The sequence below is a fragment of the Physella acuta genome, unplaced genomic scaffold, assembly GCF_028476545.2.
Source record: "Physella acuta isolate Inbredline_101_S28 unplaced genomic scaffold, ASM2847654v3 ptg000549l, whole genome shotgun sequence".
Classification (NCBI taxonomy): domain Eukaryota; kingdom Metazoa; phylum Mollusca; class Gastropoda; family Physidae; genus Physella; species Physella acuta.
Window position 1 is genome coordinate 357,001 of NW_026732068.1, and position 14,716 is coordinate 371,716.

General features: G+C 36.5%; 2 long non-coding RNA genes across 2 annotated transcripts; both read left to right on the top strand.

Annotated features, from left to right (window-relative positions):
- Positions 1-7,055: 7,055 nt before the first annotated feature.
- On the top strand, positions 7,056-9,082 carry LOC131946272 (uncharacterized). Its single transcript, XR_009387689.1, has 3 exons — positions 7,056-7,178; positions 7,845-7,918; positions 9,028-9,082. It is a non-coding gene; the product is annotated as an uncharacterized LOC131946272 (long non-coding RNA).
- Positions 9,083-10,561: 1,479 nt separating this feature from the next.
- LOC131946268 (uncharacterized) lies at positions 10,562-12,577 on the top strand. The gene is made up of 3 exons (XR_009387685.1): positions 10,562-10,734; positions 11,699-11,760; positions 12,428-12,577. It is a non-coding gene; the product is annotated as an uncharacterized LOC131946268 (long non-coding RNA).
- The last annotated feature ends 2,139 nt before the right edge of the window (positions 12,578-14,716 follow it).

Sequence of the window (14,716 nt, forward strand, 5' to 3'; positions counted from 1 at the left end):
TTCCATGTTCGCATTAGTAGTACACTAGTTTTCACCATCGACTTGAGAGGACTGGTACAGTACATTAAGTTAGAGCAGGGGTTCCCAACCCTGTGCCCGCGGCGCCATGGCGCCCGCTGAACGATTCGTATGTGCTCGCTTCTCACTATTCGACAGACAGATTTTTTTTCATAAATATTATTTTAAAATATGATTTATTTTCAATTATTTGTTACAGTTTTAATTTGTTTTTTGACTGCCTAGGTTTATTAAATTTGTTCGATAATTGTCCCAACTGGTCTAGCGGCGAGCCAGACTGCACTATTTACGCTAGCCTGGAACGGCTAGTGCCATTTGCACATCACACCTTGTACACGCAGAAAACCTTTCTTTACTTTTTGTAACTACATTTCTCTGTGTGTATGCAATTTGAAAAAATGCCAAATACTTTTATTATTTTGAAACATTTTTTTTATTACTTATTAATACATTATGACTATAAGAAAATAAGAAAATAAATTATGGGAAAATGACAAGTTATGGAAGGAGTTTGTCGATTTAAAATATGTGGTGCCCGCCACCCTACCGATATTTTAGAATGTGCTCTAGAGTATAAAAAGGTTGGGAACCCCTGAGTTAGAGACTCGTTATTGACTATCTGATTATTGCCATCACGTGCACCAGATGTTATCTTGAGCAATTACTTTTTTAAATGGTGACTCACACAGTAGGGCAGAAAGGTTAGCAGGATAGGGGTGGGGGGGGGGGTGTTTTTTTTTTTTTGCAAACACGTTTCATTATTGGACTGTTAATTTAATTTGAATTTAAATAACACCATAACTGGACCCTACCAAAAATAGCCTCGAAATTATTCGAGAAGCCCATTAAATATTTTAAGAAATAATGCACGGTGTAATTAAAATTAATATGCTTACAGAATCCTGACTATTTGATCTTTTCTGACTTTTAAAAATAGTGTATGTATTTGACGTTTTAGTATTTTCGGTGATTAAACAATTTTTTTTAAAATGTCAAAAGCAATTTGGTTTTCACGAGGTAATGGCGACATAAACGAAGACATTTTGCTTGTCAATAGGCTTAAAAGCGTGGGCCGCTATAATAATAAGTATTTAAACAAGCGGCCCACGCTTTTAATTATAGTGATATAAATGGTAGTGCATTAATATATTTAAAGAAAGTAATTTTTTATATAGTATAAAATAACCGCAGATTTATTATATTTTAAATAATTATTTTATATTTAATAAAAATGGTATTATTTTCTTCTTTTTAGTGCATTTATAAAAGCTTGTAATTATAAACGTTTTTATGTATTTATTCATATGAATAAACATTATTGCATAATATTTAAGGCAATTTTTTTTTTAAATAAAAAATTAAATTTATTAAACTAATTCTAATCAAATAACAAAGTATTGAAATATAAATTGTAGTGGCTCTTTAAAATCTGGGAAATTTTGTAAATTGAAACTTTTTGCTCTTCCGTCTTGAAAGGTTGCCGACTCCTGGGCTAGCCGCTAGCATAAACTTTATCATCCAAAGGTTTATTGAAACTAAATTTTTAAAAAATTTTTAAAATACTTTTATTTGCAATTAAAACAATTAACATCAAACATATATGTAGTGACATATTTACATAGTAGAATATTCAATACATAATTGATGTGCATTGTTTGTACATTAGTAAATACAAGCAGAAAAGGAAAAACAATAGAAAATCGAAAAAGCAAAACTATCAACTCGGACACTGCGCAGAAAGTAACTAAAACCTTTGTTAGGATAACGCGACTAGATCTAGTCTATGTAGGCTATATCTGTATACAATTTTCCACAATATTTTCTTTCGTTTGATAGATTTATTTATTTATTTATTTTACTTTTATTTGCAATTTAAAACAAATACATCAACATCAAATTCTTTACATAATTTCGAACACCAAATGAAAACGAAAGGTTTTGCAAATGTACATAATGAATATTTTACATGATGTCATGTATGTGATTATACAAAATTGAAAGGGATAACAGTAAAAGGGGTGAAGGTCAAATGAAAGTTTCAGGAGTCCGGGTGGGGAGTGGAAAGGAAATGGTTCGAAGACTGGGGGTGGGGGGGGGGGGGTGGTTGCGGAGAGTCAATGGGACAGTGAAGCATTTTCTATGTAGAGAAACAAATTAAGTTGACCAGTTGAAAAAATATTTATATACTGGTCGCGTTGAGTTTTCAAAAGGTTGCTGTGTGAAAGATGAGGGGAAAGAAGCAAAATTTCGAACTTCAAATAAGTAAATGAATAGATATTCGAATTTGATGTTGGGGTGGGTGGTGGGGTAGATGTGTCTGACGAGGCGTGGAGAGGGTGTCTGTGTGTGTTTAAGGCAAGCCAAGCGTCAAATTCTGTGCTGTGTGATCTAACTACTGAGGTGTTACTATTTATAGTGTGTGTGTGGGTGGGGGGAGGGTTTGAGGAACAGGTTGCTGTGTGAGCGATTTAGCGGGAGGGTGAAAGGTTGGTATGTTCAAGTCGGTGTTTATGTTTATTGGATGTTTAGTACAGACAGGTTAGGGGTGAGTAGGCGTGTAGCTATCACGGGGTGTGGGGATACAGTGGAGTTTTAAAGGTAAAACATTGGTTAACAGTGTTCTCATAAAAGAGTTCAAATAAGGCCGTTCATGTTATTAAGTTAACAAAACAACTGTAAGTATTAATTTAGGGATAATAACATGAATACAAAGGGAGGAGGGGTCATTGGGGTCATTGTGTACGTTGTGGACCAAAGTACTGTACATATATGATAATAGTAAAATAGTGTCAAATGATGGTTTTACAATGTTTGTTTGAAAGCTGTATAAATAAAACAATACACAAATAAGCAACAATAGGAAACTAAATGACAAATGATAAATGATGCGAAACAAGGTGGGGGCATGGGGGTTGTGGGGGTGGGAGTCAAATTAATGTTGTTAGAAATGTATTTGGATAATACATCATCTTTAGTATTTAACATAGTATTTCAACACAGGGGTAGGGTCGTGGTGACGACGGGGATGCAGTTATGGGGGCAACATGATGTTGGCATCATGAGGTTTAGGGCGGGGGCGGGGAGGGTGTGATGAGGGGTGTGTCGGTTAGATTAGGCGGGCCAGGTACCAATGCAGTGTAATTTGTTCTCTACGTTGTGGTGTTGCTAATTATGGTATACGTGTTCGATATAGTCATAACTCTAAACACAATCCCTAAACAAAGAAACAGGACGGACCTAGAGTGTCCTAGAGCAAAGGTAAGGAAGGCATCTATCTATAGACGGACTATTTGGAACAGTAGAATATAAGCAAAACACGACAAGGTACAGTTCACAGGACACGTACTCACGTACTAGACTTGATTTAACGTAGACTAACGTTGACGACAATGACAGCACTAAAAAACATTTTTTTTTTTTTTTTTTTTTTTTTTTTTTTTTTTTTTTTTTTTTTTTCTTTTTTACGTCTCAGTGTTGTAGATTTTACTTTCAGCGAGCCCAGCCAATGAGTGGTGGCAGTAGCTGATTTTTTACTACGTTCATCATGCGACATAAGAAGACTGATGCAGATTTACAATATAAACTATTCCTGAAACTTTCATTCTCAAAATTTTTTACATGTTATTTACAGAATAAAATATGTATTTTATAGGGAGGGGGGGGGGGGGGTTATTTCATGGGCCAAAAGCAATTTGCTGTTTCTGAAAATTAAAGTTATAATTGGGGCAATATTTGGCTATAATAAATAAAAGTGCTGAGTTATGGTAAACTTTATATTAACAAAATTTGGCTTCGAAGGTTGGTCTAGGCTTCCTAAAGGGGGGGGGGGTACAAATAGTTATATATGAAGTATACAGGAAAACATGATATGTTATGTACAATAGGTAGTTGCTATTTCTAAATAATAAAGTTGAAAAGGGGACAATATTTGTCTATGATAAATAAAAGTGGTGAGTTGTAGTAAACTTTATATTAACAACATTGGCTTCAAAGGTTTGTCTAGGCTTCCTAAAAGAGGGGAGAAGTACACATAGTTATGTCTGAAGTATAAAAAAAAAAACATGATATATTATGTACAATAGGTAGTCATTTGCATTCACACTTTCCATTTGTGCCTATTATCTGCAAACAGTCTTCATTTTTTTTTTTTTTTTTAAATTTTTTTATTTTATTTTATTTTATTTTTTTTTTTTAATCAAAATTTTAAAATAATTAAACTTCAAAACAAACTTATTAATTAATTTGAGTAGGTAATGTACAGAGATGATCGTTAAATCAAATATCTTGAACGTATTTGAATTACATAAAAGGACAAATTTATAAGAGGGGAGCGGTGGTGGGTCAGTGAGGGGGGTGGGTGGTGGGTGGGGGTTGGTTGGGTAAGGCGACCTAGATAGCGTGATCGTTTTTGCTACGCTTAGTAAACAAAAATCGTTCACTGGGAAGTTTGGTTGGGGGTGGGGGGGGGGGGGGGGAGGGGGTTGGTTGGCTGTGGCAGGCCAGGCGCTGGGAGCGTTGTTGCGTGAAATGAACGCTGTGGTGTTACATTTATAGCGTCATGTTGCGTGGTAAGGGTACAAGGGGGAGATAAAATCTCCCAGTCTCACGATAAGAGTGTAAAACTAGTAACTTTTTACTTAAACATTCACAGTGAAACATTACCAGTGGGGGGATTTCCATGTATGGCAAAGTAAAAGGGTAGTATAGTTTCAAAGATTTCAAGTAACAGATTTTTACTCTTGCTAAGTGGTTGGGGTAAAGAGGGGTTGCAAAGATTATTTATAAGTAAAGTAAACAATAATTTATTCAAGGGTAGGTTTGAGTGAGGGGAGGGGGGAAGTTGGTTGGGTGTGGCGGGCCATGTACTGGGAGCGGTGTTGCGTGACCTAACGGCTGTGGTATCATATTTATAGTGTGTGTGTTTTCCCTGTCAAGTCGTCTGTTAAAAATCAAGTCCAAAGTCTGTCTGTTAAACTCTGTCTCGTTGTATTTTGCCCTATTTCTGCAGTTCCAAATTATTTGTCTGTATATTGCTACTGTTCTTATTTTTTTTTCCAGTATAGTCCGGTCTTGTTGTTTTGGTACTTTGTTAAGCGTTATTCCTATATCAACATTGAAGGTCTCGTTCTTATTTCTTATTTTGGTTTCTAACGTTTTCTTCATGGTCTGGATGGTTGGGCAGTCTAGGTAGATGTGTGTTTCTGTTTCTGGGGTGTCTTGTTTGCATAGATAGCATAGGGATTTTTGTTTGCGTGTCGCTAGTGGTGTGTTGGTCTTGTGTTGGTGTCCGTGTCTCAGTGGTGTTGTGTTGTAAATCAGTCTGTATGTTATTTCCCTTTCCTTAGGTGTTATTGTTTTGAAATGAAGGTTTTTAAAAGTGTCCGTCGTGTCTGTTAAAGCGAATGTCCTGCACCAGGATATTCTATTGTAAAGAGGGGTGGCAAGCTTCTGTACTAATTTCCTATAAATCTGTTGAGATTTCTTTTTTAAAAGGTTTTCGTTAGTTTTAAAGATTTGTATACATTCTGTATAGAAGTTGTTTAATTTTTGTCCTATGAAATGTGGGGAGTTGTTGTTAATTTTTATATGTTTATTTAGATTAATCCCTATGTAATAATGTGCTAATGGGTGGTGGTGTGGTTCGCTAATTATTCTGTTTACATGTGTTAGCCTAAATGTATTTATTTTAGTTTGTATGTCGTGTAGATTTATTCCCCCGTGTATTTTGCTTTGGACTAGTGTGTTGTGACTGATGTTGCCTATAGTGTGTTGGAAGATATATCTCCTAATGAGCTTGTTTATTTCCTTGATTGTTGGTTTTGGGACTGTTTGGGCTGTGGCGGTGTATGTTATTTGGGGTATAATGTATCTGTTTGTGATTGCGGCTCTTGTAAAAATTGTTGTTGTGCTGTACTTGTAGAAGTCTATAGTTTTCTTAATTTTGTTTATAATTTCTTTCCATCTTTTGTTATTTTCCAGCGAGGGATTGTTCTGGTGTGTTATGCCGTATATGTGTAATTCGTTTTTAGCTGTCATGTTTAGTGGATATGTTTGTCTGTTTTTCCAACGTCCTAGTCCCATAATTTCTGTCTTGTCTAAGTTAATTTTTGTTCCACTAGCCTGTCCATAGTCAATGAATTTTCCTACCACTAATTTTATTGAGTTTTCCGTCTGCAAAGTAAAGGCGGTGTCGTCGGCATATGCTAATATCTTTTTATTCGTCAAGTTCGGTATGTCTATTCCTTTAATGTCTGCGTCTCGTCTGATGTTTTCTAATAAAGGTTCTAGGGTTAAAATATATAATATGGGTGATAGGGGGCATCCTTGTCTAACTGATTTGTCTATACTGAACGGTCTGGTTATGTTACTGTTTATAAGGAGGTGGCTTTTTGCATTTGTGTAAATTATTTTGATCCAAGTGTTGAAATAACTGCCTAAATTATATGTCTTGAGTGCTTTGTGTAGGTATTTATGTGAGACTCTGTCAAATGCTTTTTCTTGGTCTAATGTTAAAATGCAGGCTTGCGTGTTTTTCTCGTGTGTGTATTGTATAATGTCCCTAATTAGATGGTTGTGGTTCTGTATGTTTCTGCCTGTGACGCTGCATTGTTGGTCTGTATGTATTAGTTTTGGTAGGTGTGGTTCTAATTTGGCTACGAGTGCTTTGGTTAGTATTATTTCCAAGTTTTGTCGAATATCAACTTTAACTCAATGAGCCTAATTTTAATTAATTTCTTAATTATTTTTGGCTTACGTTTTCATTTTTTGTTGTTTTTCTGGCCGCTTTGATTGCAAAATCTAAAAATAAAACACGTTTTGTATCCAAACCAACAATATGATGAAAGGATTCTTAACAACTCGTTTGTGTCCATTAGGTAATTTAAAGAATTATATAATTAAATAACTAACATCTTAACATTACAAAAATGTGATCTTTAATGATAGAGTTATTTCCCATTAAGTGCTTAAGACGTCCATGGTTACCTCCCTGCTTTATTCAACAAAGTAACAGCGAGTTGCGACACACACATGTTAATTAGTGGCCTCATCAAGAAAACAGCTCACATGTTCATTTACCAAACACGGATCGAAGATGAAAGTCATAATAACCGCGATCGTGGTTGCACTCATTGTTTGCTATTTCATAGTAGCCACACAAGGTACGATATTTTACAAAATTTGAAATTTTTATTTTTATTTTCAGCTTAATTAAATCATAATTAAAATGTTAATTAATTGATAAATAAATATACGTAATTTATTATTGATAACAACATTTTAAGACGTCAAGTTTAATACATATTTCAATATTTTTCATTACAACAATAAACAGATTAACGTAAAAAAAATAAATACTGAAGTGAATACTTTATGCGGGACCAGTTTAATAGTGTGGTCAGTACTACAGAGGCGTAGCGACCCTTCCCGGCGCCCGGGGACAAACTTTCGATTTGCACCCCCCTCCCTAAATTTCGACTTGCACCCCCCTCAAAGTTTCGATTTGCACTCCCACCCCCCTCGAACTTTTGATTTACACACCCCCCTCAAACCTTCAATTTGTTTTTCCAACCGATTTTGGCGCCCCCCCCTAAGGTCAGCGCCCGGGGACATATGTTCCCCCCGCCCCCCCCCCCCCCCCCTCGCTACGCCTCTGCAGTACTATGCCCAACCGCTAACGTGAGCCAGGTACCCATCAGAGCTGGGTGGACTCAGTGATGTTCTACGAGATACGAACTCGAACCTTCGGGTTAGCAGTCGTATGCTCTACTATCTGATCACGCCATCCCATGTCAGACAATTTGTAACAGATTTTTTCCTTATTACAGGCGTCGACTTCTTCGACAATATTCCCCCCAACTGTAAGTGTGTACGGGCCCCCTGCCCCTGCGGATGGTCATGGGTAGGTGCTCATTTTACTTTTGAGGAAACTTAAGATAACTTCGGCAGGATACTGTTGCTAGTTTCGTTACTGCAATTGTAACTCTAACTTTTTTTCATAAACCTGATCCTGACCTTATCCCTAGCCCATGCACTAACGTCATTTAAACCACGGCCTTATGCTATCTGAGAATCGTTTTACATTTCCCGTTACTAAATATTTGTTAAAGGCCCCATCAGCTCATCCTCTTTTCCCGTTCGTGCACAAGACATATCGGGCAGGTGAAGTAGAGTTCACCTGTTTCAGTGACCTCGGCAGCTGTTGTTTGCCTAACGTGAGTCAGGTACCCATCTTTAAGCTAAATAAAATATTTATAGATGGGGTGCAGAGGCGTAGCTAGGGGAGGTCAGGTTGGGCGACCACTCCGGGCGACGAGTCTAGGATGCCGAACGGGGTAGGACCTTTAGAGCTGCATTACCTAAACACAATGGAAGTTAAGAAAGTATTTTGTTACTTAACTTCACAGGCTTATTTAACTGTTTTCAACCTCAATTGTTTTATACCAACATAAAAACCGTTAAGGGACATTGACTGGTAAAGAGGGGTGGGGGGTGCTGTTTTGTCAATGTAAATAACTTTATACACGGGGTGTGAAAAGTTAATAATTCGCCCCGGACGCCGGAATGGATGGCTACGTCTCAGATGGGGTATCGCCACTACAGTTAGCGAATATCAGCTTTGTGGTATGAAATTTGCGACAGCCACCGTCATGTTCTAGTTGTATTGGATTTACTCAAAGAAATGTTTCCCTAGATGCATTTAAAACACGTAATCGAATGGTAGAGCGATTAGCTGCAAGGTCTCGAGTTCGGATCTCTGTTAGGATTTGCCCACCCAGCTTGATGGGTACCTGACTTATGTTGGGCAAAGAGTTGCCCACACCATCCATAGTATGCAGAGGTCAAGAAACATATAAACTCCACTTCATCTGCCCAATGGATCGATAGGTCTAAAGAGGAATCTTTATTCTTAATATGACTTATTATTTCAAATATTTAACAAGTGTAATTATAATTTTTTTTTAAATATTAAAACATATGTAATTATAGTTGATGTTTCCTCATTCACAGAGACCATCGTAAAATAATGTAATGTGCCTCCGACTACCAAGAACCTTTAAGGAGTGTGAAATCTGTCGAGAAATGCTGATTATTCGCTATTATGTTGTTCCCGCAGTTGTACACTAATCAAATAAAGGCAAGAATTGTATGGTCATTTACAATTTGATACGTTTTTATTATGCTGAACACTTGCTGATTTTATTATAAAACAATTTTATTTTGCTCAGTTGCAATGCACCCCAGATTGGATGTATATTTTTAAAAAAAACTTCTTCAATTCAGTTTAAAAAAAAAAAAATGCTTTTCTAAAAATGTATGTAAAAAATATGAGGTCACCCTTCCTGAAACCCCTTAATCCAATGCGACACAAATTGTCACAGAAGTCAGACCCCCCCCCCCCCCACGTCATCGCCAGTAACTCGTCATCTGAAAGTGTGGCGTCATTTAGGGACAACTCCACGTGGTAAAATGTTTTTTTTTTAAAAGTACATTATGTCCCTTGAATGAGCAGAATAAATATTTTTCTCCAGCTTTTTTTTTTATATAGAAAAATTCAATAATCTGATGTTGAGAACAAATATAACTTTACACGTTAGCCGCTATATTTAATACATTATGGCATTTAGTGATCTATTTTGTATATGGAATTTGTAAAGAAGGTTGTTCAGTTCTGAAAGGGAAGCTATTCATGTTTAAGAAAATACAACGATAATGGCAATTATTGCCCTTACAATTAAAAGCCTAAAAGATAATAAAGTAAGCTTCCTAAAACATTCGTCTATACCAGTAAGCTTTGGTATGGCACTACCACTTGAATCAGACTATAACAGAACGGCATGTTTAAAAAAAAAATCAAGACCCACAACAACACTTAGAGGAGGTTCTTAAAAGGGTCTGTTGCATCTGTTACCTTTTGTATAATGAGAATTTGGACTAGTTTTTGGACTAGTTTATGTAAATGTATTATAGAACGTGTAAAAGTTTTTCTTTTAATTGTAATATTTATGATTTTTCGATGTAGTTAATGTAAAAACAGTTCGTTCGCATACGTTAAATTTTTATTTTATATATCAAGTTCAGTGCGTCTATTTCGTTAAATTCTCTTTTTCTGATAAATGCAATATTAATAGATTTTAATATTATTACTCATAAAATGAGTGATAGGGGAATTATTGTTTAATTATTTATTTATTTAACTAATTTCAAAATCTCGGCAAAAGTGCATAACGCCAATAATGATTAAAGCGAAAATACACGCACATACATATGTAGTACTGCCAGCATTTTTATCTATCTAAGCACATGGCGTCAATTTAACAACAAAGAACCTACAGTCTACCAATGGTATAATGCCGTGGACAAGTCAGCATCATATTCTCACTATAGGCTATTTGCATCTTGAAAAATTAGATTTTCTTGACGTATAAAGTCAGTGTTCAAGAAAATTGTAATATGTTCTACAAAGCAATTTTTGTATCACGATAATCCACTGACATCTTCAGATAAGAACAAACTTAACCTTCAGCCTAGAGAGCAGTCTTAAACAGCTGCGTGGTTTCAGACTCCGATATAAAATAGACGCTGCACGTATAAGGTTTTTCAATCATTGAGAAAATCGTTGCTAGAACATTACGATCTACACACTGAAGATGAAAGCCATTATCGCCGCTGTCGTTGTTGTCGTTACCGTTTGCTATTTTATTGTTACAGCTAGTGGTAAGTTGGTTTTTTACAATAAAAGATAATATAAGTAAAACAACAACAACAGCCTCCTATTAAATTAAAATAATTATTATATGCCAGAGTACTTGCAATTTTTAAAATCAATTATGAGTTACTTCAAAGTTCTATTAAGGATTAGATCTATATTTACTGGGATCCATAGTGCTGACCACGCTATCCCTTCTTATGCTCAGATCTCTGAAGCAGTTGAATTCTACTTCATCTGCCACACGTGTCTTGGGCACGAAAGGGAAATGTTATTTGATCTAGTTAAAGTTTTGGGCTCAGTTTATCTAATCATATTGCTTCTATACCAGACGCTGTAATATTTTAACTTAATTCATTTTGACCTGTCATTTTATATGTATACGTGAGGGAGTTTTTAAAAAATTCTCGGACCAGCCCTACGGGTAACTCTTGTATGTTTGGAGACTACCAGCTTTACTGGTCCAAGATTAAATACTCTAACATTAAGAAGTTGTGGCTTTGTAGTAGCCATAGACTAAGTATTGTTATAGTTACATTTTGATATTTCAATAGAAAGTATAACTATACACGATATTGCGACACGATCAATAGATATGTGTACAAATGTAAATGTCCGTAACAGCGGGTTAATAAATTCAGCTTACCATGCTCATTTATATAAAGAACTTGCAGTTATAATATGCTTACCTCTTTATATTCTTTTGTTTCGCTGCATAAATATGATTTTAACATATCTCTTGGTTGCATACATTTTAAAGAAGAACAACGACAAATGGCGTCACTAGGTAGGGTGTTACGGTGCGTTCCGTACCCCCGTCCCTGGATTATATTATTAAAAGCTTAACAATGACTGAAACTGCTTTCTCAGAGAACATTTAGTATTATTTGTCCGTCGTATACATTTCACGTGTACATTTACCAACAGACGACAATACCCTCTAACCAAACATTTTTAATCCTTATCCCACAGCCAACCCAATCGGATGTATGTGTATCACGGCGCCTTGCCCATGCGCATAATATATTCACCAGGTTTGTTGTCCAAACTTTACTTTTGTAGCGTTTGTGTTGTTACTTTTTCTTGTTCCTGTGTTTCAAGGTATTTGGGTTGAGTTTTAAAGAAACATTAAAACTCACGTTGAATGAATGTTCATCTTATTTACAAAACAGAATATATCCTATAAAATACAACAGTAACTATTGATAATGTGAAACTGTATATTAAAAGCAATTCAAAAGATAAATAACATGTTTCGAGCATATATTTATGTAGGCCTATATGATGAAAATAGAACGCCTTTACACATCTGTATGCTGTAGAGTACTGTAGACGGTTGGGTATGTTTAGCGCCTGCCTCACTCATTAAAGAGCTCATGACTAAAATATTTTCGTAAAATAGTTTACTAAGCTACACTACAGTGTATGTTTTTAAACAACGAAAAGCGAAATAAATTTTCAAAGTGATAGAAATAGCATTTTGTTGGGCTGCATGGTCTATGAATGTGTTGCTTTTAATGTACAACAGTGTATTCAAGATAGTGTATACATTTATATAAATTAAGTAGCTTTTTCACAACTTTATTATAGATATTAAGTAGCACGTTATTAAGATAGTTTAAAATGGCGTCGAGTACTGTTTAAACTATTTGAAATATGTAATAAGTTGAAATCATACATTATTTTTTTCTTAATCCACAGAGTCACGTGAAAGATAATGTAGGAAAACTGTATCAAAGGTCCTCAAAGTGTGACAACAATTGTGTTATGTATCTGTACAAATACAATGCGCATGGTAGTGTGTCACTCGTTTGCTAGTATATGATTGTGTCGTTGCGAAATAAAGGAAACTAATTTAACTTTGTACACGTTTGTTTATATTAACTTTGGACTGTTTATAACTTTTATGAATCCCCTTTACATAGCCACTCATTAATCAATATTAGTGAACATATTTTATATTTGAGGATACTGTAATACAAACGTAGTTTATAAATACTTTGGGAAAATTTTTGTGGGGTAGAATAGAGCGTAACAATTTTACTTTATTTAAATACCAATTAAAAGTCAGCAAAATTAGTAAACAACATTACGAAAGCAGTGTAAAAATAAATTTAATTGATAGTTTACCATAATTAGCATGTAATCTGTTATTTACCTGTATTAGTGATCCGTTATTTACCTGTGATCGTGAACTTGTCTTACATTTGTTTTTCCATATTTAGAAATTAAAAAAAAATGAAAGTTGTCTGTATGCGTACGACAGCTGATATTTATAACTAAGTTAGAATCAGGATATCATAATCTTTTATATTTTCAATTTTTTGTTTGTTTTAGCCATGTCCATACTAAAGTGAAAACAAAAACAAATGAACAAATTAAAAGTTCAAACACTAACTCTACTCATATTAAAATAATTCTTTAAAAGAACAAAATAACCGTTAATTTTCATTTTTAAAAAAAGCACTTTTTGATTTGTAAGTATACATCCACCCCTCCTTCTCCGCCCATGAATGTCATGACAGAGTTGAGCTACAGCTTTTAATAAAACTTAGCTTAAAGAGGAAATTGAAAAAAAAAATCCACAGATCAAAACATAAAAAAAAAGTTTTAATAAGAAAAGAGAGACAATAAGAACCAGATCGCCATCACGAGTAGTTAGCTATCTGACGATCTTTAACACGGGCAACATATGTTACAAAATGTCCATTATGTTCTTCATGGGCCATCACACAATAGATGAGAAGATAGTGTATGTATGGGGGGGGGACACCTCACACAATAGGTGAGAAGATGGTGTATGTATGGGGGGGGGTCCTCACACAATAGATGAGAAGATGGTGTATGTATGGGGGGGGGGGGGGCTCACACAATAGGCGAGAAGATGGTGTATGTATGGGGGAGGGGCCTCTATCAATAGGTGAGAAGATGGTGTATGTATGGGGGGGGGGGTCCTCACACAATAGATGAGAAGATGGTGTATGTATGGGGGGGGGGCTCACACAATAGGCGAGAAGATGGTGTATGTATGGGGGAGGGGCCTCTATCAATAGGTGAGAAGATGGTGTATGTATGGGGGGGGGGGGCTCAACAATAGGTGAGAAGATGGTGTATGTATGGGGGGGGGACCTCACACAATAGGCGAGAAGATGGTGTATGTATGGGGGGGGGCCTCACACAATAGGTGAGAAGATGGTGTATGTATGGGGGGGGGCTCAACAATAGGTGAGAAGATGGTGTATGTATGGGGGGGGGACCTCACACAATAGGTGAGAAGATGGTGTATGTATGGGGGGGGGCCTCTATCAATAGGTGAGAAGATGGTGTATGTATGGGGGATCTCTATCAATAGGTGAGAAGATAGTGTATGTATGGGGGGGGGGGCTCACACAATAGGTGAGAAGATGGTGTATGTATGGGGGAGGGGCCTCTATCAATAGGTGAGAAGATGGTGTATGTATGGGGGGGGGGGCTCACACAATAGGTGAGAAGATAGTGTATGTATGGGGGAGGGGCCTCTATCAATAGGTGAGAAGATGGTGTATGTATGGGGGGGGGGGCTCACACAATAGGTGAGAAGATGGTGTATGTATGGGGGGGGGCTCACACAATAGGTGAGAAGATGGTGTATGTATGGGGGATCTCTATCAATAGGTGAGAAGATAGTGTATGTATGGGGGGGGGAATCTCTATCAATAGGTGAGAAGATGGTGTATGTATGGAGGGGGGACCTCACACAATAGGTGAGAAGATGGTGTATGTATGGGGGGGGGACCTCACACAATAGATGAGAAGATGGTGTATGTATGGGAGGGGGGGGCCTCTATCAATAGGTGAGAAGATGGTGTAAGTATGGGGGGCCTCTATCAATAGGTGAGAAGATGGTGTATGTATGGGGGGGGGACCTCACACAATAGGCGAGAAGATGGTGTATGTATGGGGGGGGGGCCTCACACAATAGGTGAGAAGATGGTGTATGTATGGGGGGGG